The sequence below is a fragment of the Ambystoma mexicanum genome, chromosome 13, assembly GCF_040938575.1.
Source record: "Ambystoma mexicanum isolate Mex_15411 chromosome 13, UKY_AmexF1_1, whole genome shotgun sequence".
In the NCBI taxonomy this organism is placed as follows: domain Eukaryota; kingdom Metazoa; phylum Chordata; class Amphibia; order Caudata; family Ambystomatidae; genus Ambystoma; species Ambystoma mexicanum.
Genome location: NC_090938.1, coordinates 147,257,120 through 147,278,307, shown reverse-complemented (window position 1 = coordinate 147,278,307; position 21,188 = coordinate 147,257,120). Strand labels below are relative to the sequence as shown.

The 21,188-nt window shown below is 46.1% G+C and overlaps 1 long non-coding RNA gene across 1 annotated transcript in view; it reads right to left on the bottom strand.

Moving 5' to 3' along the window:
* The window catches only part of LOC138521008 (uncharacterized), an 88,552-nt gene that overhangs the window by 42,057 nt on the left and 25,307 nt on the right, over positions 1-21,188 (bottom strand). The gene's annotated exons all lie outside the window — the stretch shown is intronic.

Sequence of the window (21,188 nt, the reverse complement as noted above, 5' to 3'; positions counted from 1 at the left end):
TTGTGAGATGAATGTACCTTTACTATATTCACGTGAGACCCCAGTAAACATTTTGGTTCGAGATTTAATGACAAAGTTGAATATGACTATCTCATTCACAGAGGAGGGTATAGTATGCTCCACTTCAGTATGTATTATTCAAACGTGTGCGAAATGATCAGAGCATACTCCGGACGCATAGCCATGAGAGCTATACCATGAGAACCAGAAGTCTTCGCATATGGCGTGCGTGTGCTTATGGCGGGATTTCCAGGCCTTGCAGATAGAACTGTAAGAACCCCTGATGAGTTCCTATTCAGGCCAAGAATACCTGTGCATGAAGTGGAGGGACAAGTATTTCCCTTAACGATACATCATGCAGCAGTGCAAGGGAAAGTAGCATTGGTCAAAGGATACGATGATGAAGGCAGACAATGGTTCACGATTATCGCCATTGAAGAAGGGTATCGAGTGACTGTCGTCACCCACGCCGATCTGTTCGAAGAACACCCTGATTTAGAAGAGACGAGGGTGGAAGTAAGTCTCATATTCTGGGTCAAAATGATCAAACGAGAATTGCCACAGAGAATGATGTTTGTGCTGTCCGTCCCGCATACTTTGATGATGACATGGCCCAGGTGCCTGTCTCAGTAAGGACTACAGGACCCTATGACGTAGGCCTCCTGAAGGGGGTGGGAGAAGTGAAAATCAAATTGAAACCAGGAGCAATTTTACCAAGAGCGTGACAATATCCCATGTCCAGAGAAGCGGAGGAAGGAATCGCAAAGACAATTTCTGCCATGATGGATCAGGGCATCCTAGTGACGTCAGAATCTCCCTGTAATACGGTGATTTACCCTGTCAAGAAATCAAAGGGAGGGTCATGGCATTTAATCCAAGATTTAAGAGCATCAAACGATATTGTTGAAGCTGAGTTCCCAATAGTCCCTAATCCATCTACGATCTTGTGTAACATACCGATCGAGGCGAAATACTTCACAGTGATTGATTTGAAAAATGCTTTTTTCTCAATCTCGTTACACCGTGACTCGCAAGATCTGATGTCATTTACATTCAGACAAATGCATCTGAAGAGCACAAGATTGCCACAGGTGTATTCTGAGTCCCCGTCCATTTTTAACAGAGTCCTGCAAATGGACCTAAGCAATATTGCAGTAGACAGTGTTGTTTTGCAGTATGTGGATGACATTCTGATCTGCAGTACCACTGAGGAGCAGTGCAGGCACGATTCAGTCCAGCTACTGACCATACTGTCTGAGAAAGGATATAAGGTTGACAAAGAAAGGTTATAATACTGTCAACAAGAGGTGCTATACATAGGCCAGTTAATCTCACACGAGGGGAAAAAGGTTACCCCAGAAAGGGCTGAAGCTATCATGAACACAGCTAAGCCGCTCACGATAAAGCAAATGTAGAGCTTCCTAGGCCTGTGCAATTATGTTAGAGCATGGGTCTTCGGTTACAGCTCGTATAGCAAGCCTTTGCTCCAGGCCCTAAAGAAGGCCCAGGCGACAAAGGAAAACATTGAATGGACTGAGGCAATGGAGAAGGGATTTGCAGAACTCAAGAGGGCGATTTGTACGGCCCCAGTTCTCGGGATTAGGAATTCTACCTGTTCTCACACATGAATGGCAATATTAGGATGCCAGTACTTGCCTAAAGAACCTCGCTGGGGTACAAGCCCTGGCATATTACAGTGGGAACATGGACCCAGTCATGAGAGGCCACTTCCCATGCAAACAAAGTTTAGCTGCTGCAGCATTCGCCATCTAGAAGGCGACAACCATTGTAATGGGCTGTTCCATGACGCTATACGTCGAGCACTCATTATTTGCCATCTTGGAGAAACCAAAAGGCACATTGACATCACAGAGGGCTTCTGCCTATGAAGTGATAATGTCTAATCCATTGATCAAAATAGTTTGATGTAAAACTGTAAACCCAGCTACGTTCATAGCTGAGCCAGTCACTGAAGGAGAGCCGATACATGACTGTGCAACCTATGAAGAATTCTATGATGAAATCCCCAGGGTGAAGGAAAATGCCCTGGCAGGAGGTGAGATCGTTTTCACTGACGGTTCATCAAGAATTGACCAAGAAGACAGACAAAGATGCACATGCGTGGCCATGGTAAAACACATAGCAAATGGAGAATTTCGAGTGCTCATCAGTGCACGAATACCATCACATTATTCAGCACAGGCTGCAGAATTAGTGGTGCTAATACTCACCATTGAGAGTCACGCAGACGAGGAAGTAACAGTATACAGTGACTCCGCCTATATGACGTCCACCGTGCATGCAGGCCTAGCACGATGGAAAAGGAGGGGCTACCTTCGAGTGGACAGCACGCCAGTGCAGCACGCAGCCTTATTGGACAGGTTGATAAAGGCACTACAGCTGCCAGTGGGCATAGCGGTCGTGAAGTGCACCGCCCACACTAAGGGGACATATTTCGTGTCACGTGGAAACCATGAAGCAGACACGGAAGCCAAGCGTATGGCATCCAAGAGTGAGACGATCATGGAAGTAGAAGTGGCACGCACCCATGAACTAATGATGGTAGCTCGAGCCACACCAGAGGCCTACAGTAATATGGAGCAGGCTCAACTGATGGAGTTTCAAGGGGAGGCACCGCAGGATGAAAAGAACCTGTGGAAGCGTTGAGGGTGTTCTTTAAACCCCTCAGATGGGTTGTGGCGGTAAGACAGCACTGGTAAACCAGTAATGCCCCTAGCTCTACTAAAAATAGCATTGAAACAATTACATTACCCGTTTCACATGACAAAAGAAAATCTAGCAGCAACACTCGCAGAAGACTGGTTTATACCGAACTTAGCGGAGCATGTTGCATTCTTTATGGTGAACTGCATAATCTGCCACCAATTCACCGCTGGGCACACATTAAAAGTAGTGAGAGGAGTCATCCCCCAGCCAAATGGGCCCTTTCAGCACTTGCATGTCAATTATGTCGACATGACTCAAGTGTGTAACGGGTACAGGTACTTAATTGTAGTGGTGTGTCCATTCTCTAGATGGATAGAAGCAGGTCCCTGTACACACCCAGGCTCAACATGTGCTGCCAAATTCCTGGTGAGGGAAGGGTTCCCTAGATGGGGGCTGTGTGAGGTGATGAGGTCAGATAATGGGGCTCATTTCGTCAACGCAGTCTTTGAGCAGATCAGCTTGTTGCTTGGTATAAAGCACAAGTTCTCGTCGGCGTATCATCCGGAAGGTAATGAGATTTGTGAGAGGCTCAACAGCTTGTTAAAAGAAAGGATAGCTAAGTTGAAGCTTACTCTAAAGAAGGGATGGCTGCACTGTCTACCACTGGCATATTATGCACTTCGCAACCAACCAGGCTCCGACCATCCTCTTACGCCGCACAAGATAGTCACAGGAAGGAGAATGAAGACCCCCCTTGCCCCTCGCGATAGAGCTAGATGTGATGCTCAGCCAACCCAAGTGGTTTTAGGAGCCGAGCTGCAGGAGTACCTGAACTGTATGACATCCAGTTTCACTGTAATTTCAGACCAAATACACTGATGACAAAAAGGGTGCAGCACAGCACAAGACACAGCAGGAGGCACTGAAACAGATGCAGTTCAAGGTCTATGTGCTCCAATCATCTTCCCTGGTGATGCCGTGTTGGTAAGAAACCACACGAGGAAAAGGTGGGACGAGCCAAGATTCAACAGCCCGTTCATCGTAGAGGACTGTACTCCCTCAGCCGTCAAACTGCAAGGCAGGAGAGCATGGATCTTCCTTAATGACATTAAACCCTTTATCGGTGAGATCCCTCTAGCTGCACCCCACCGCAAAGAAATCACAGACAACAGGGAAGAACCTCAGCACGTGCAGTCGAGATCCATGACAAGGAAGAAGGACGCATGAGCAGCAAAGCCAAGACAAATGAACTCTGTTTGAAAATTGTGGCTTTAAACTGGACATTTCCTCTAAGCAAAAAAGGGTATAAGGACATAATGGACACTATGTGCATCTTAGTTGCAGGGTGAAGAAGAGAATTACGCATCTAAGCCACAACGCATCGACAATACGAACTTTCGAATCAAGCCACACTTGGGCATTGTTGAAGAAACAAGACTCTGATAGACTACACAAGGACTTTATGAAGAACTTAAAACAGTAACCTGAAGCAACCAGCACCAAGACTTTGCTTTGCAGATCTCATGGTATCTCCCAGCAGAAATCTCACATGGGATGTACTCACCTACTTCCAGTTAGTGGTTTTATCTTATCCGTCACTTATAGGGAGAATAACCTGTGTCACAGACTTTGTTCGAGATTCTGCTAACAAGAAAGTAATCCGGCAACTGCTGACTGTCATCACGGAAGCCTTCGCCGAGTTGCCCGAATACAGTGATGAGGACACAAATGCTTCCACCACAAGTGATCATAGATGAACTCATGTACACGCTTTTCTTTTGTATCATAGAGGAGTGCCCAGGACTCGTTGGGAGAACCACGGACACACTCACGTACATTAGAGATGCAAGAAACACTGAACATTTGAACCAACTATGGATCAAGCTAAACTACGTGGTCACAATCCACGCAGCAGGAAAGTGCAGAGACTGTTCATGTCAAAAGAAAGGCCTGTGATCCAGAGCCCAGCCAAGCAGGACAAATGTCCCCGTCACCCGAGGACAGCCAACTGGCTCACAATGTCCTGTTCCGCCTAGTCACTGACTATCCAGAAATGGTGGGAAGGCCTGCAGAGGTTGACGTCATCACCTTCCTCAGAGATCCAGCTATTATCGCACACATGGGACCACTCCTCCATGGAATAATGCTCCAAGTGGAGCTGTGCAACTTTCAAAGAGAGTACCTAAGTAGATTCCAGTGAAACCGTCCGCCGAGGGACAGATCCAAGAGACAGAGACACAGTTCTTCATCTTTCCGCCGAGGGACAGATTGAAGAGACAGAGACAGAGTTCTTCATCTTTCCACCATGGGACAGATCGAAAAGAGCAGAGAAGAGAACTTCACTGTTTTGTTTTTATTTTTATTTGTATTTTTATTTTATTTTGGTTTGATTTTGAGTGATAACATCTTTTCCATTTTTTCTGCATTTGAACAGGTTCCAGCATGTCCTCAGGCCTGAAGCAGATTCGGGGAGTGCATTGGGAACTTACCTATTTTGAACATGCATAATGAATGTGATTTACCAAAGATGTTAGTCTAATCTTTTTCCATAGTCCAGTAAGAGAACTATTTCACATAACCAGAGACAATCGCCAACCGCAAGAGGGAGACACTCGAGAAGGACTTGACACTTTATGATACAAATCCTTTGAGAAACAAGAACGGAGTAAGTGAAAAGAATTGAACACTGACAATTGACTCATGATTGAAATGGGGGCCCAGAACAGTAACTTGGTCCTCCCGCAAACAGAGGGGCGCCCCCGCTTCCCGGGAAGAAAATGCTGCCAGCTGTCGTACCGATCAAGCATGTGTATATGCAGAGTAATTATAATTGTTTTTCTGTCATTAACAATCAGAACTGCATTTTTCATTGGTGCACGAAGCGTCCCAATTTCAGTGCACCCACCAGATGAGGTACGCATGAGTCCCACAAAAGCCCCTAGACCCTATATAGTAATTCCAGTCCCAAGAAAATCTGATGGTAAAGTAAATGAACTAAAATTGAATGTAATTAGCAGTGATTCATACACACTTGAGGTAACGAATGAAGAGAAAAGCTGGAGACAGGGTCAGAGCGGAATAAATGAAAATGTAGCACTGACCACTACACACGCACACACGCTGAATGCACACAAACAAGGGAAAATGTCAATGGCTACAGAACCCTGAACAATGGCAACAGAAAGTACGAGACTGCCTACCAAACAATCAGTCCCGGAAAATAGTGGAAGTGACCAAGAAGAATCAAGTGAAAGACCAACTAAGAAAGATATAACAAAAGCCCTCAAGAAGACAGAGGCAGCTACAAGAGAATTTACTGCAAAGACACAAATGCTGATAGACCATTTGTTCCCATTTATAGCTAGAGCGAGGAAACTGCATGAGGAACTGAAAAATAGAACCACAGAAACTGCTGTAATAAGCACACCAGTTCCAACACAAGAAACAAGCACCAGACCCAAGACTAAGCCATACGTTGGACAGATTGTACACATGGGGGGTTAAAGGAGCTCTACGAGAGAATACAAGAGGAGAAGAAGAGAATCGCAAAATCTCCTCCTACCACAGCGATACAGACAATGAAGCCTGCTCCACTGGCAAGCATGCCTGAGAAACCTCCAGCAAGAAAAAGTAGCACAGACGCATTTAGAGATAGTTATAGCTAACTACAAAAAGACACTAAGAATAAAGAGAAGCCCACATGACAACAACGAACTAAATGATTACCTGGATAGCACAGCACACCTAGGAAACAACATTTGGTACCAACACATGAAGGAAGTCGAAGAAGAAAAGCTGAAGGAGAATGCTTCGTCTGTGCACTTCTACCGTACAGCATGGGAAAATCAAAGATCCTGTGGCTGTAGAAATCGATGTCCCTACAACACACTGTATGTCACACGTAGCAATGTGTTGTTTCAGTTGCCATTGATATGGGCAACTGAAACAGAGTATCCTGATGAAGACGGTTACGTCCAGGATATCAAGACAAGAAACAGAGCGCACACTAAGAATCATGTGATCCGGTACGAGAAGCCTGAAGTGAAAGGATCAGGAACAAGATGGGAAATAAACCTGAGGCTGAACGTCCAAGGAAAGACTGCAGAAGAGGCTCAAATTTGGAAAAACAAAGGCCAAATGCAGGTCTGGGGAAGAGTGGTTTCCCCAAACGGATGGGAAGAAGGAGTTGTAATCTGACGAGCATGGATGGTCCTTGGAGCCTGCCGAGAAGCAATAGAGAACTCACAGAGATTATGCAAACCTCTATGGCTGAAATTGGTAAAGCTGCTGACCTGGGTCGAAGACAGAGGAGGACCCTTGCAAATAGTACCACTTGCAAGCCCAAAATTGTGCTTCACAAGCAATGGCACAAGGAAGATGAGAGAGAATCAAAACTGCGGACAAATCTTTGAAGCTCCAGGAATGACTCAGGGGACCGCAGTTATTATGGACCACTACTGGGCATGTGGATCCAAGGCTTATATAAGACTACCGAAAAACTGGGGAGTCATATGCACACTAGTGAACATCCACGTTCCTGCACTAGTGATCCTGAAAAGTGACCCGAGTATGGACAGTTTCCCGAAAGCAGATGCTCACCTAAGGAAGAGGTCGTCTGCGGAACTGGTATCCCGAATGAAGAGGGAGAATTACTTTTCTGCCAAATCAGAAGAAGCATTTTATGCCATCCCATATGAACACTGGCTGTTTAGCCTCACCTCATCAGTATTCACAACAATACTCTTGCCACACATCCAAGTTGGAGCAAATACTAAATGGTTGCAGATAACCAGACGGGAGTTATTGTAGACCATCAACACCACCATAAAACGATTCAACGCGATCAAAGAAGAACAGAGCAATCAGATTGATGACCCTCCAGAACAGATATGTACTTGACATGATCACAGCGATGGATGGAGGTGTTTGCGCAAAAATCAGAGAATCATGTTGCACATTTATACCTTTGCATGACGAAGAAAATGGAATGTTAACAGAAGCCATAAGTATGCTGACAAACCTAAAGAACCAGATGATTAACGAAACCGACGAAGTGGATGACGACAGCTGGTTTGGAGCTCTATTCTCATGGGTCCCACAATGGATGGCAGACATATTCAAGTTTCTGGGAGCCCTGCTAGTGATGATACTGCTAGGATCCTGTGTTATCAAGATCATCATCACACAATAACAGAAAACTGCGAAGAAAGCCATTGGGATGAAAACCATGTTCGATGTCGAACCTGGATGGAAACCCAGAGACCTAACTGACGAAGAAAAAAGAAACTTTGTGAAGGCCAGCGAATTTGCGCCAGAAGGAACAAAGTTTGCGTACCCCAGAAAACAAAGAAGGTATGAAGGGAAATGGATCTACTGCAGCCCAAACGGGCAATGCCAGTTAATGATGTGGAACAAAGACGAATATATAAATACAGCAGGAAGTTTGAAAGGAGTGATAAAGATATGGACTCCAAAGACACACTTTCACACCATGTACAAACCCAGAAGACGATGAACAAGATACTAAAGAACCAAGTAAGACGAATCCAAAGGAGGTAGCAGAAGTGGTCGATGAACCGACCAGAGGGGTGCGGGGGGGGGGGGAGTGTAGAGGAGGTCCCAGATATGGCCTACACGCCAACCCCACAGTTTGAGGTACCAGGAGCATACTCGCCAAAGTACGTGACGTATGAGGAACAATTGACCCAACAGAGAGCTGCACTGAGCCTATGCCCAGTGCCCATCACAAGAGCAATACCTGTTGAAGTGCCTATAACCAGACAACCATGGGCGGCTCGGTACCCGCTGAGGCAACTGCACCAGCAGCTGGCCCGAAGTGAAGACTACTTACAGGCCGTTCCCGAAGAGACCCAAAGAGCCCTAATGGAGGGTAAATGGTGACGACATAAGAGCCTGGACAGTCATACAGATGCACATAAACGACAAGTGAAAAGGATAACATTAACATGAACAACAATCGAAAGATGACGCACAAGGACGAAAGGGAAAGAATAATGATGTAATGGATTTATAAGAAGAAACGATGTTGATACATAAAGAGACGTAAGGAAACGTAGCTGTGAAGCAAGATGGAAGTGTTTAACCAGCTAACACTTATAAATAGGCTTGGAATGCACAAAGCTAAGAAAACGGAACTGCTTGCAATGCTTAGTAGAAGAATAGAGCGGCATGCGCCAATTATATATCTACCTCAATGAAGCACAGTATACAAGTGCGACTCCATTTTGTAAAGCAGAATTAAGCCCATGCTGCAAGGGGCTAACATGGCCAAGATTCATATTCCAGCCAAAGCCAGAGGAACGAGCGGAATCGAAACTCAGTAAGAAGCAGCTCATTCCTGGGAATTTGAGGTCAACTTAAGGAAGGGAGGAGAGCAGCAACCTCAGAGAATTGAAACTTCAGAGCATACCAGCCAGCCAGTGAAGGTCGAGATAAAGAGGCACCAGGCAGGTGGCGAGGCTACAGAAGAATCAAATACACAAATAACAGGAAAATGAAGCAGATTCACGGTGAACAGACACGTGACCAGCCAGGCGCAAAGAGGTACCAACGTCTGATGTCACCCAGAACCAAGGATGCCATAACTTCTCCAGATAAGAGGGTACAGTTTAGAGGCCATCCTCAGCCAACTAATTGACACATAGACCTAAAAGTACTGATTGATGGAAAGGAGGCAGGGTGAATCTTGGGGCACAAGGCACCTGGGTGTCCATTCTGTATGCTGCTAATTAAAGTGGAGATTTATGTCTAGGGGTGTAACCCACCCAATCACAATGGACCAAATAATCTAGGGTCCTATAGCTTGTAGAACCAATAAGACGTCATAGTTGTAGTGACGTCTATCATGAGTGATGTAGAGGGATGGGCGTAGACGTCTACCCGATAAGAGTTATCCAATCCTCACGCTCTGTTACCATATACAGATATAGCACCTATACTTAAGTTACCTTTTCCAACCAATGGAATTGCATGACAAACTTAGGCGTGTTACACGTCATTGATGAAGAATTATGCCTATAAGTATTGCTGTTTGAATGGAGAATGTGGAAGTTGAAGCGAGACAGGCAATCGCGACACTGTTGATTACAATTTGTTTCCCCTTTTTTTGTACTTGTCATTAAACAGACTTCCCTTTGCCAAACTGTCATGATGCATACTCCCGGAGAGCCAGTCCAAGACCGGCAGCCCCGGAAGCACACATCAGGTACCCAAGGGAAGGTCCAGCAACCCCAAATAGGGACCCTTTGGACACAGTCCTGGCGCCATAGGTGCCAGGCTCATTTTGGACATCAGTCCTGGCGCCGTAGGCGCCAGGCTCATAAAGGGAGTGCTTTTGGTGGATTTACCTGATGCAGACCATGCTGCCAGATCCAGACCTCTTTGAGGCCTGAAAGGAACTACTTTACCTGTGGAACTATTTTGCCACTTGGGCGTGGTCAAGGAAGGATACATACCTGATTGGGGAAGGATACATACCTGGGACTTCTTTGGAGGCTATTTAAGCCACGCCCAGACAGCAGCTCACGCTTCGCGTTGCTCTGCTCCTAGCAGCTGGACGCTCACCGTGTCTGCTCCTGCATCCTGACTCCAGCCACGCCAGCTTCAGTCCTGGAACACCTAAAAGGAAGAAGAGAGGAAGGGAAGGTGAATAAAGGACATTACCTGATATTGCATGGGATCCGGAGCCAACAAGCCGACGATCCTAAAGGAAAAGACATTATTTTTGGATTCCTCGCGTTGCTCGTTGCAGCGCTGCGCTCAACTCACCTGTCCACAAGGAATTCCGTACCCCTACGACCATCCGCATGTTCCGCCGCATTCCAGCACCTAGGAAGGAAAAGAGAAGAACAAAAGGTGAGCCAGAGAAAACATTGGGAAAAAACTGATTTGCCAGAAGGCTTACCTGACGATTGGTGGGGGAGAATCCTTCCTCATCTCGGGTCGGCACACCTTTTGGCAGTACCGCGCCCCGGCCCCTATGGGGAAAAAAGAACACGCGCATTAGAGGGTGAACATACAGACATTAGAAAAACCACCCCAACATAAGCTCACCTGAATTATCCACAGCAAATTGTCTTCTCTACGTGGACTCTTCGCTCTGCACCTGCGCTAAAAGACTAAAAGCAGTCCATTGAAAATAAAGGCCAAAAAGGAAGGGAGAACAACCCTTGAACTTGATAAGTCATATACTTACGAAAGCGCCTTATTCATCCAAAAAATCAGTGAAGCAACTGGACCTGAATGCCCGTCCGATAACCAGTGAAGTAACTGGATTCTACCGCACCCCTGCACCAGAAGCAGGATGGAGAGTTCGTCATTTCAAATCTTAAGGTGAGAATTAACGGGAAGGTTCAGAGGTGGTTTGAAGAGAGAGTAAAAGGGGAAAGGAGGGGTTCGACTCGTCACTCCGCAGGTGATTAAAATCCTTTCGCCCCCTCCCCCCCCCCATCTACAGAAACATCTTCCTACGCATCAGACAGGTGAGGTTTTAGGGGGTCCGGCCCAGTCGGTGTTACGAGTCCTGTGCATCACCTTAGAAGAGGCCGCAGCAGCCCAGGCCTGGTCAGCGTCTCCGTGGGAGTCAGGTGAGCGTTACAGAACGCGAAGCCTTTCTACAATTTCCCACCCGGACGCTATGGAGACTTCCGAAACCAATCAGCTGGCCCACCTAATGGGGGAATTACGGGCCGAAGTGCATTCCGCATGTCAGGAGACAAACGCTCTCAGGAGGGAACTAATTGTATCTAAGGAACGAACTGATGACCTTGCCAGGCAGTTGTTGCAAGGTCAAACTGGACAAACTCCTCTACCAGGTTTGGTGGGTATTCCCGCCCCAATGGTTTCAAGCAACCCTGTGCAAATTAATCTACCGGGAAATATGCCATTGGCCCCACCTGAACGTTTTGCAGGGGACCTCAGAAGATTTGCTGTATTCATGAATCAATGCCGATTACACTTCCTTTGCAGACCTGGGGCCTTTCCTAACGACCAAACCAAAGTAGCCTTCGTATTATCATATCTCAGCGGCTGCGCTGCAGATTGGTCAGTTCCACTGGTCACCCAAGACGACCCGATACTCCGAGACTTTCAAGGTTTTCAGACACGCATGGAAAGATTATTTGCTCGGCACTCTCAGGGACAGGCCCTGGACAACGAACTTCTGTCCTTACGATAAGGTAACCAGGATCTATTAGCCTATATCGCAACCTGCAATAGGTTGATAGTGGAGACTGGGTGGCCAGAGGATAAGAGAATCACGTTATTTCATCGAGGTCTACGTGGGGAACTTAAAGATGTTCTAGCCCAAGTTGTAAATCCACCCCAAGACTGTATGGAATATATAGACTTAGTGGTCCAATTAGACCATAGGCTTCAAAATAGAAAAGCAGATCGGTCCAAGTTTGAGACCTGCGTGTTAGGCAAGACCCACGTTAACCCCAAGAATGCCGATGTTACCGAACCTATGCAAATTGGAGGGGTTAAACGACCGTTATCTCAAAAGGAACGTGAAAGAAGACGACAGTTGCAATTGTGTCTTTATTGTGGGGCTTCTGGACACTTTTTACGAGCTTGCCCGGTGAAACCACCCAAGAAAAGGGTAGGAGCCGCGGATAAGAATCATAAGGAACCGGATTCAGGAAAAGACCACGCCCGACAAGCGTAGAGGTCCACTTGTCAAGCCTGAAAACTGACTCTCAGACCTCGCACTTCATCATGCCAATGATCCTTGTGAATCCGGAACAGCCTGGACAGTTACATGCTATAAAGGCATACATCGACAGTGGAGCTATTGGGAACTATGTGGATCATGAATTGGCTTCTAGGATCAACCTCCCTCTTCGTCCAAAAACCACTAAAGAAGGCATCACCACAGTCGATGGATCCGAAAATTGCCTCTGGGCCAGTAACACATTCCACTGTAGAGGTGACACTAGTAGGTCAGGACGGGCATCGGGAGGCTGTTGTGTTTGACGTAATCAAGGCCCCGCAGTTTCAAGTAATTCTAGGAATCCCTTGGTTAGAAACACACAATCCTCGAATTGATTGGCGAGCGAAGAGGATAACCTTTCCTGATTGCGCACAAACCTGTTATCCAAAGATAGGCCTGGCTACAGTAACCCCTGTCACTTTAAAGCTACCGCCGCAGTACATGGAGTTTCAAGACATCTTCCAGAAGGAACAGGCCAACACGCTACCCCCTTACAGGTCATACGATTGCCAAATTGATCTGATGCCGGGTGCGCAACCCCCGTGTAGCAGAATTTATGCTCTTACGGAACCAGAAAATCTTCATTTGCGACAATATTTAGATCAGTACCTAGCCAATGGTTTCATTCGCCCGTCAAAGTCTCCTGCATCCTCGGCCCTGTTCTACGTGCCAAAAAAAGAAGGCGACCTCAGAACTTGTATCGACTATCGCGCATTGAACCAGATAACTGTCAAAAACCGTTACCCTCTGCCCCTGATCCCCGAAATTCTTGACCAAGTAAAGGAGGCCTGCATATATACCAAGTTAGATCTCGGGGGGGCTTACCATCTGGTGCGAATAAAAGAAGGCGACGAATGGAAGACCGCCTTCCGTACCAAATATGGACTTTCAAGTACCAAGTAATGCCTTTCGTATTGTGCAACGCCCCTGCTGCCTTCCAAAACTTCATGAACGATGTCCTTCGAGAACTCCTAAATGTTTGTGTCGTCGTGTATATCGATGACATTCTGATATACTCCTCTTCGGAATCTGAACATATAAGGCATGTTAAGGCAGTTCTCGAGAAACTGCGCCAACACAAACTATTTGCGAAAATTGAAAAGTGTGTTTTCCATACCACAGAAGTCGAGTTTCTTGGTTTCATCCTGACACCTAAAGGAGTCCGAATGGATTCACGAAAAGTGGATGCCATCCTCCAATGGCCATCGCCTAGCTCTGTGAAAGGCGTACAAAGCATGCTCAGCTTTGCCAACTTTTACCGCAGATTTATCCCGGAATTTTCGCGGATCGTTCAACCCATCACTGCACTCTTGAAGAAAAATAAACGCTTCGAATGGTCTGGGGAAGCCGAACAGGCTTTTCAGGAGCTGAAAGCCAAATTTACCTCCGCACCAGTACTGAAACACCCGCGCCCGGATCTTCCATACATACTTGAGACCGACGCATCCAGTTTAGCCATGGGAGCTGTTCTGTCTCAAAGAGATCCCGAATCTAATCAACTACACCCCGTAGCCTTTTGGTCCAGAAAATTCTCACCACCTGAAGTTAACTATGCAATCACCGATAAGGAGTGATTGGCCATTAAATCCGCTTTTAAGGCTTGGAGGCACTATCTTCTTGGCGCTAGACATACCATCACGGTGATCACAGACCACCGGAACTTGCAATATTTGAAAACTGCCAAAGCTCAGTCATCACGTCAGCTCCGATGGGCTTTGTTCTTTGCTGAATTCGATTTTGTAATCACCTATCGTCCTGGCAGCAAGAACGGTAAAGCTGATGCCCTTTCCCGAATAGGAATGGGTGAAATAGATACAAGCGCAGAACCAGTACCAATAATTCCCGAACAAAAAATTCTGGGTATGATTACCTTACGAACTCTGGAGGACATTCAAACTAGAGTTAAGCAACTCCTGGACCCTACAGCCTTGCAAGATTGGATTTTAAAGGGATCTAACTTTACTGTTAAGGATGACCTACCTTACTTCCAAGGGTGCCTATTTTTGCCACACAAAGAACTACAAGAACTAGTTATTTCTCGTTATCATGATACCCTGATAGAAGGACACCCAGGGATTGCCAAAATGGAAGAAAAGGTAAAACGACAATTCTGGTGGCCCTCTTGGCGAAAGGACATTAAATCTTTTGTGATGTCATGTGGTATTTGCCCCCAAAACAAAGGACAAAAGAGGAGACCAGCTGGTCTTCTTGAACCCTTAGACATTCCACCAGCACCTTGGCACACCTTGTCACTGGATTTTATTACGGACCTGCCTCCTTGCTGTGGATATAACTCTATCCTTGTTATAGTGGATTTATTTTCTAAAATTGCCCACTTCATTCCATTAAAAGGCTTGCCTTCAGCTTCAGTCCTAGCTAAGGAATTTCTGGAAAACATTGTTTGCTTACATGGATTCCCATCTATACTAGTCTCTGACCTAGGAAGCCAATTAATTTCCCATTTTTGGAGAAAGTGCTTTTCAGCTGGCGCAGATTGATGTAAGATTGTCGACCAGTCACCATCCTCAGACCGATGGTCAAACAGAGAACAAATCAGACCCTTGAACAATATCTACGGTGTATGTTGCATCAATCCGAAAGTAATTGGAAAGATATCCTTTGGATTGCTGAATACGCATACAATAATTCGATACACCCGGGAACTGGACAAAGTCCTTTTTATACCATATATAGACATCATCCTCGGACCTTGATTCACCTCAAAGCCTCGAAATGCCTGCCGTAAACCATCTACATTCTACAATAACTCAAGCCTTCAAGGAAGCAACTGCGCATTTACTGCAAGCCAAGAGAAAGTACAAGCAGAATGCTGATCTACATCGAAGTGAAGCACCTCAATACCAAGTAGGAGACCAAGTATGGTTAGCTACCAGACACTTATCGCTCAAGGGACCTCAAACTTTTAACCCAAGATATGTGGGGCCCTACTCAGTTACGGCCATCATCAACCCGGTGGCCGTCAAACTCGACCTACCAGCTAATATGCGTATTCATCCTGTTTTTCATGTATCACTTTTGAAACCGGTGCAACCTGGAACGCGACTAATCAAGCCACCAGAACCTATCCGAATAAATGGAGAACCCGAGTTCGAGGTGAAGAACATTTTGTATTCCAAGGTGTCAAAGTCCAAATTGTACTATTTAATAGATTGGAAAGGATACGGGCCTCAAGAAAGATCCTGGGAGCCTAGTGACCATGTGCAGGCACCTCGGTTAGTCAAAAGGTTCCACCGGAATTTCCCAAACAAACCGAGACCCCCGGAGAGAACGATCTTGGGAGGGGCCTGGGGGGGGGGGTTGTGCTGTCATGATGCATACTCCCGGAGAGCCAGTCCAAGACCGGCAGCCCCGGAAGCACACATCAGGTACCCAAGGGAAGGTCCAGCAACCCCAAATAGGGGCACTTTGGACACAGTCCTGGCGCCTTTGGCGCCAGGCTCATTTTGGACATCAGTCCAGGCGCCGCAGGCGCCAGGCTCATAAAGGGAGTGCTTTTGGTGGACTTACCTGATGCAGATCATGCTGCCAGATCCAGACCTCTTTGGGACTATTTTGCCACTCTGGCGTGGTCAGGGAAGGATACATACCTGATTGGGGAAGGATACATACCTGGGACTTCTTTGGAGGCTATTTAAGCCACGCCCAGACAGCAGCTCACGCTTCGCGTTGCTCTGCTCCTAGCAGCTGGACGCTCACCGTGTCTGCTCCTGCATCCTGACTCCAGCCACGCCTGCTTCAGTCCTGGAACACCTAAAAGGAAGAAGAGAGGAAGGGAAGGTGAATAAAGGACATTACCTGATATTGCATGGGATCCAGAGCCAACAAGCCGACGATCCTAAAGGAAAAGACATTATTTTTGGATTCCTCGCGTTGCTCGTTGCAGCGCTGCGCTCAACTCACCTGTCCACAAGGAATTCCGTACCCCTACGACCATCCGCATGTTCCGCCGCATTCCAGCACCTAGGAAGGAAAAGAGAAGAACAAAAGGTGAGCCAGAGAAAACATTGGGATAAAACTGATTTGCCAGAAGGCTTACCTGGCGATTGGTGGGGGAGAATCCTTCCTCATCTCGGGTCGGCACGCCTTTTGGCAGTACCGCGTCCCGGCCCCTATGGGGAAAAAAGAACACGCGCATTAGTGGGTGAACATACAGACATTAGAAAAACCACCCCAACATAAGCTTACCTGAATTATCCACAGCGAATTGTCTTCTCTACGTGGAATCTTCGCTCTGCACCTGCGCTAAAAGACTAAAAGCAGTCCATTGAAAATAAAGGCCAAAAAGGAAGGAAGAACAACCCTTGAACTTGATAAGTCATATACTTACGAAACCGCCTTATTCATCCAAAAAACCAGTGAAGCAACTGGACCTGAATGCCCGTCCGATAACCAGTGAAGTAACTGGATTCTACTGCACCCCTGCACCAGAAGCAGGATGGAGAGCTCGTCATTTCAAATCTTAAGGTGAGAATTAACGTGAAGGTTCAGAGGTGGTTTAAAGAGAGAGTAAAAAGGGAAAGGAGGGGTTCAACTCATCACTCCGCAGGTGATTAAAATCCTTTCCCCCCCCCCCCCATCTACAGAAGGATCTTCCTACACATCAGACAGGCGAGGTTTGGGGGTCTGGCCCAGTCGGTGTTCCGAGTCCTGCGCATCACCTTAGAAGAGGCCGCAGCAGCCCAGGCCTGGTCAGCGTCTCCGTGGGAGTAAGGTGAGCGTTACACAAACTACTAAGTTGTCCTTATTGAATTGTGTGGAGTAAGAGAATCCTGCACCCATCCTCCTCAAGGTGCAGCTATGTTGTTTTACAGGTACTCGAGGGTGAGCTCTGACCTATGGGCTCGTCAGAGGATGCTCTGTCCTTCTGTACATGGGTCAAAGAGCTCTGAATGTCCCAAAAACATTTGCAGCCTGAAAGAGGCATTAACCTGCATCCTAGACCACAGAAATTCCCCAAAAGAATGTTGGCATGAAAAATGCATACTACACCCCTGAAGGTTCAGTATATGTTAGCAGCCCAAAAAAGGCCTTAAATGCATCTTAGGGCTGCAAAAATGTAGAAAACTTTGGAGGCCCAAAAAAGGGGGTTACAGACATCGTAGACCCCTTAAAGTCCAGAAAATATTTTGGTCGCCCAAAAACTGTGCCAGAAAGCTATGAATGTCCCAAAAACATGTGCAGCCCGAAAGGGGCATTAACCTGCATCCTAGACCACTGAAATTCCCCAAAAGAATGTTGGCACGAAAAATGTATACTACACCCAAGAACGTTCAGAATATGTTAGCAGCCCAAAAAAGGCCTTAAATTCATCTTAGGCCTGCAAAAATGTTGAAAACTTTGGAGGCCCAAAATAAAGGTGTGTACTGGCATTCTAGATCCCCTAAAGTCCAGAACATGTTGGTTGACCAAAAACTGTCAGAGAGCTCTGAATGTCCCAAAAACATTTGCAGCTTGAAAAGAGCAATAAAGCTCATCCTAGACCCCTGTAATTCCCCAAAGAATTTTTGGCACGAAAAATGCATCGTACACCCCTGAAAGTTCTGAATATTTTCACAGTCCAAAAAAAGGCCTCAACATGCATTTTAGGCCTGCAAAAATGTTGAAAACTTTTAAGGCCCAAAAAAGGTGTTTACACGCATCCTAGATCCCCTAAAGTCCAGAAAATGAGGGTTGACCAAAAACTGTGTCTGAGAGCTCTGAATGTCCCAAAACATTTGCAGCCTGAAAGGGGCTTTAACCTGCATCCTAGACCACTAAAATTCCCAAAAATATTAATGGCCCAAAAAAATGCATCCTACACCCCTGAACGTTCAGAAAATGTTGGTAGCCAAAACGGCCCTTAAAATGCATTTTAGGCTTGCAAAAATCTACAAAACTTTGGAGCCCCTAAAAAAGGCCTTTTCAGGCATCCTAGACCCCCTAAAGTGCAGAAAATGTTGATGGCCCAAAAAATATGATGGAAAGCTACAATGTCCCAAAAGCATTGGCAGCCTAAAAAAGGCCTTAAACCGCATCCTAATCCCCTGAAATGCACAAAAAATGTTTCGCCTAAAAAACATGTCCTAGACCCCAGTAGGACCAGAATGTTTGGCAGCCCAAAAATGGCTTAACAAAAATGCACCTTAGGCCTCCAAAAATCTAGAACACTTTGGAGCCCTGAAAAAGGGGTTTCCATGCATCCTAGACGCCCTAAAGTCCAGAAACATTGGTGGCCCAAAAAAGGCTTAAAATGCATCTTAGGCCTCCAAAAATCTACAACTCTTTGTAGACCCGAAAAAGGGGTTCCCAGGCATCCTAGACCCCCCAAAGTGCAGAAAATGTTGGTTTTCCAAAAAATGTTGCAGAAAGCTACAAATGTCCCAAAAACATTGGCAGCCTGCAAAAAGGCCTTAAACCGCATCCAGAACCCAAAATTCCCAAAAATATTTACGGCCCAAAAAAGGCGTTCTAGACCCCGGTAGGACCAGAATGTTTGGCAGCCCAAAAAAGGCTTAAAAATGCATCTCGGGCCTCCAAACATCTACAAATCTTGTAGCTCCGAAAAAGGCGTTTCCAGACCTCCTAGACCCCCTAAAGTGCAGAAAATGTTGGTGGTGCAAAAAATGGGTCAGAGAGCTCCAAATGGCCCAAAATCATCGGCAGGCTCAAAAAGGCCTTAAACAGCATCATAGTCCCCCGAAATTCACACAAACATATTTGGCCTAAAAGCATGTCCTAGAACCTGCTAGGACCAGAATGTTTGGAAGCCCAAAAAAGCCCTAAAAATGCATCTCGGGCCTCCAAAAATCTAGAAAACTTTGGATCCCCGAAAAAGGCATTTCCAGGCATCCTAGAGCCCCTAAAGTGCAGAAAATGTTGGTGGTCCAAAAAATGTGTCAGAGAGCTCCAAATGTCCCAAAAACCTCGGCAGGCTGAAAAAGGCTTTAAACCGCATCCTAGTCCCCTGAAATTCACTAAAACCTTTTTTTCCTAAAAAACATGTCCTAGATGACGGTAGGGCCAGAATGTTTGGCAGCCCAAAAATGCCCTAAAAATGCATCTCAGGCCTCTAAAAATCTACAAAAGTTTGGAGCCCCGTAAAAGACGTTTCCAGGCCTCCTAGACCCCTTAAGTGCAGAGAATGTTGGTGGCCCAAAAAATGTCAGAAAGCTCCAAATGTCCCAAAATAATCGGCATCCTGAAAAAGGCCTTAACCCGCGTATTAGAACCGTGAAAATCCAAAAAAAACATTTTTTGCCCAAAAAAGGCATCCTAGACCGCTGTAGGACCAGAATGTTTGGCAGCCCCAAAAAGGCTTAAAAATGCACCTTAGGCCTCCAAAAATCTACACAACTTTGGAGCCCTAAATAAGGCATTTCCAGGCATCCTAGACTCACTAAAGTACAGAAAATGTTGGTGGCCCAAAAAATGTCAGAAAGCTACAAATGTCCCAAAAGCATCGGCAGTCTGAAAAATGCCTTAAACCGCAACCTAGAAACCCTGATATTCCCAAAAACATTTTCGGGCCAAAAAAGGCATCCTAGACCCCTGTAGGACCAGAGTGTTTGGCAGCCCAAAAAAGCCCTAAAAATGCACTCAGGCCTCCAAAAATCTACAAATCTTTGGAGACCCGTAAAAGGGGTTTCCAGGCATCCTAGATCCCCAAAAGTGCAGGTAGCCGCCGAACACGTAATGATTTACCGCTGCCTCACTTGCCGGAATCACCAGGGTCATTAGACGCCCGGTGGTCCAGTAGGGGAGGTGCAAGTAAAATGTTGATCCCCATTCCCGTGGAGTCCCATAGGACTCCACGGGAATGGGGACCATGGGAGCACCGGCACTGGTGCCAGTGATTCCGTGAAAGTCTGCAGGGGGTGCCGTTCCACCCACCCGCCCACAGACTCGTAGTTTGCTAGTCCGGAAACAATGCTGCTGTAAGCTTACTGGCACCGTTTACGCAGGTAACTCTAGCCAGCTTTCGATTCTCAAGATCCCTCTGCAAGATCAGGTCTGCTCTGACTGCTGTTTGCTTACTTACTACCTGAATATATTAAAGCATTTACCACTCTTCCATTAATGGAACACTTATCGTAGGTTAATGGCAGAAACATACATTAACCAACTCGATATCCTCTTCCGTTTCCTCCCACTCGTCCTCCATTAAACATCCTATTTCCATGGGTGGTGCTTTTTGTTTTTGGGGCAACTTCTAGCTAGGTGACCAACATATTTACATGAGTAACAGGTAGGTAACTAAATTTGAGTTACCTTACATTCATCTTTCCTTCCCTCTTCTTTAACTTTGAATTCTGTTTTTTCTGAATTCCTACTTCTCTCTATTCTTTCCTTTCCATTCTCTGAATTTGGGAGGATTTCCTCCTCATTCTGACACAAAAGGTATCGGACGGGAGGAACCTTTATTTTCTCTTCTCGCCTCAGATTTATGGCGGGAATGGAAGCGTTTGTTGGCATCTGAGTAGTTTTGTGCTGTCTCAATGGCCAAACTGAGTGTAGGTTTGTTTAATTGTAAGACCACCTTCTTCTAGGTATGGTTGTAGAATACCCTGAGGCAACAGGGGGTTTGGTGTGGATGGCAATTCATTGTTCAAAACCTGACTGAAGGCGGGTTTCTGCTTGTTTCTGATGGGCCGGCAGTTGGGCTAATGCATTTTCAAAAGCAGCCATATTTCTATAGGGAATTAAAGTTCTCTCCGATTCCTCTCCTGACTCAGACAGAAAAAGGATTGACCCAGCTTCTTCTTCGGCATTGCTCTAAATAAATTTGACGTCT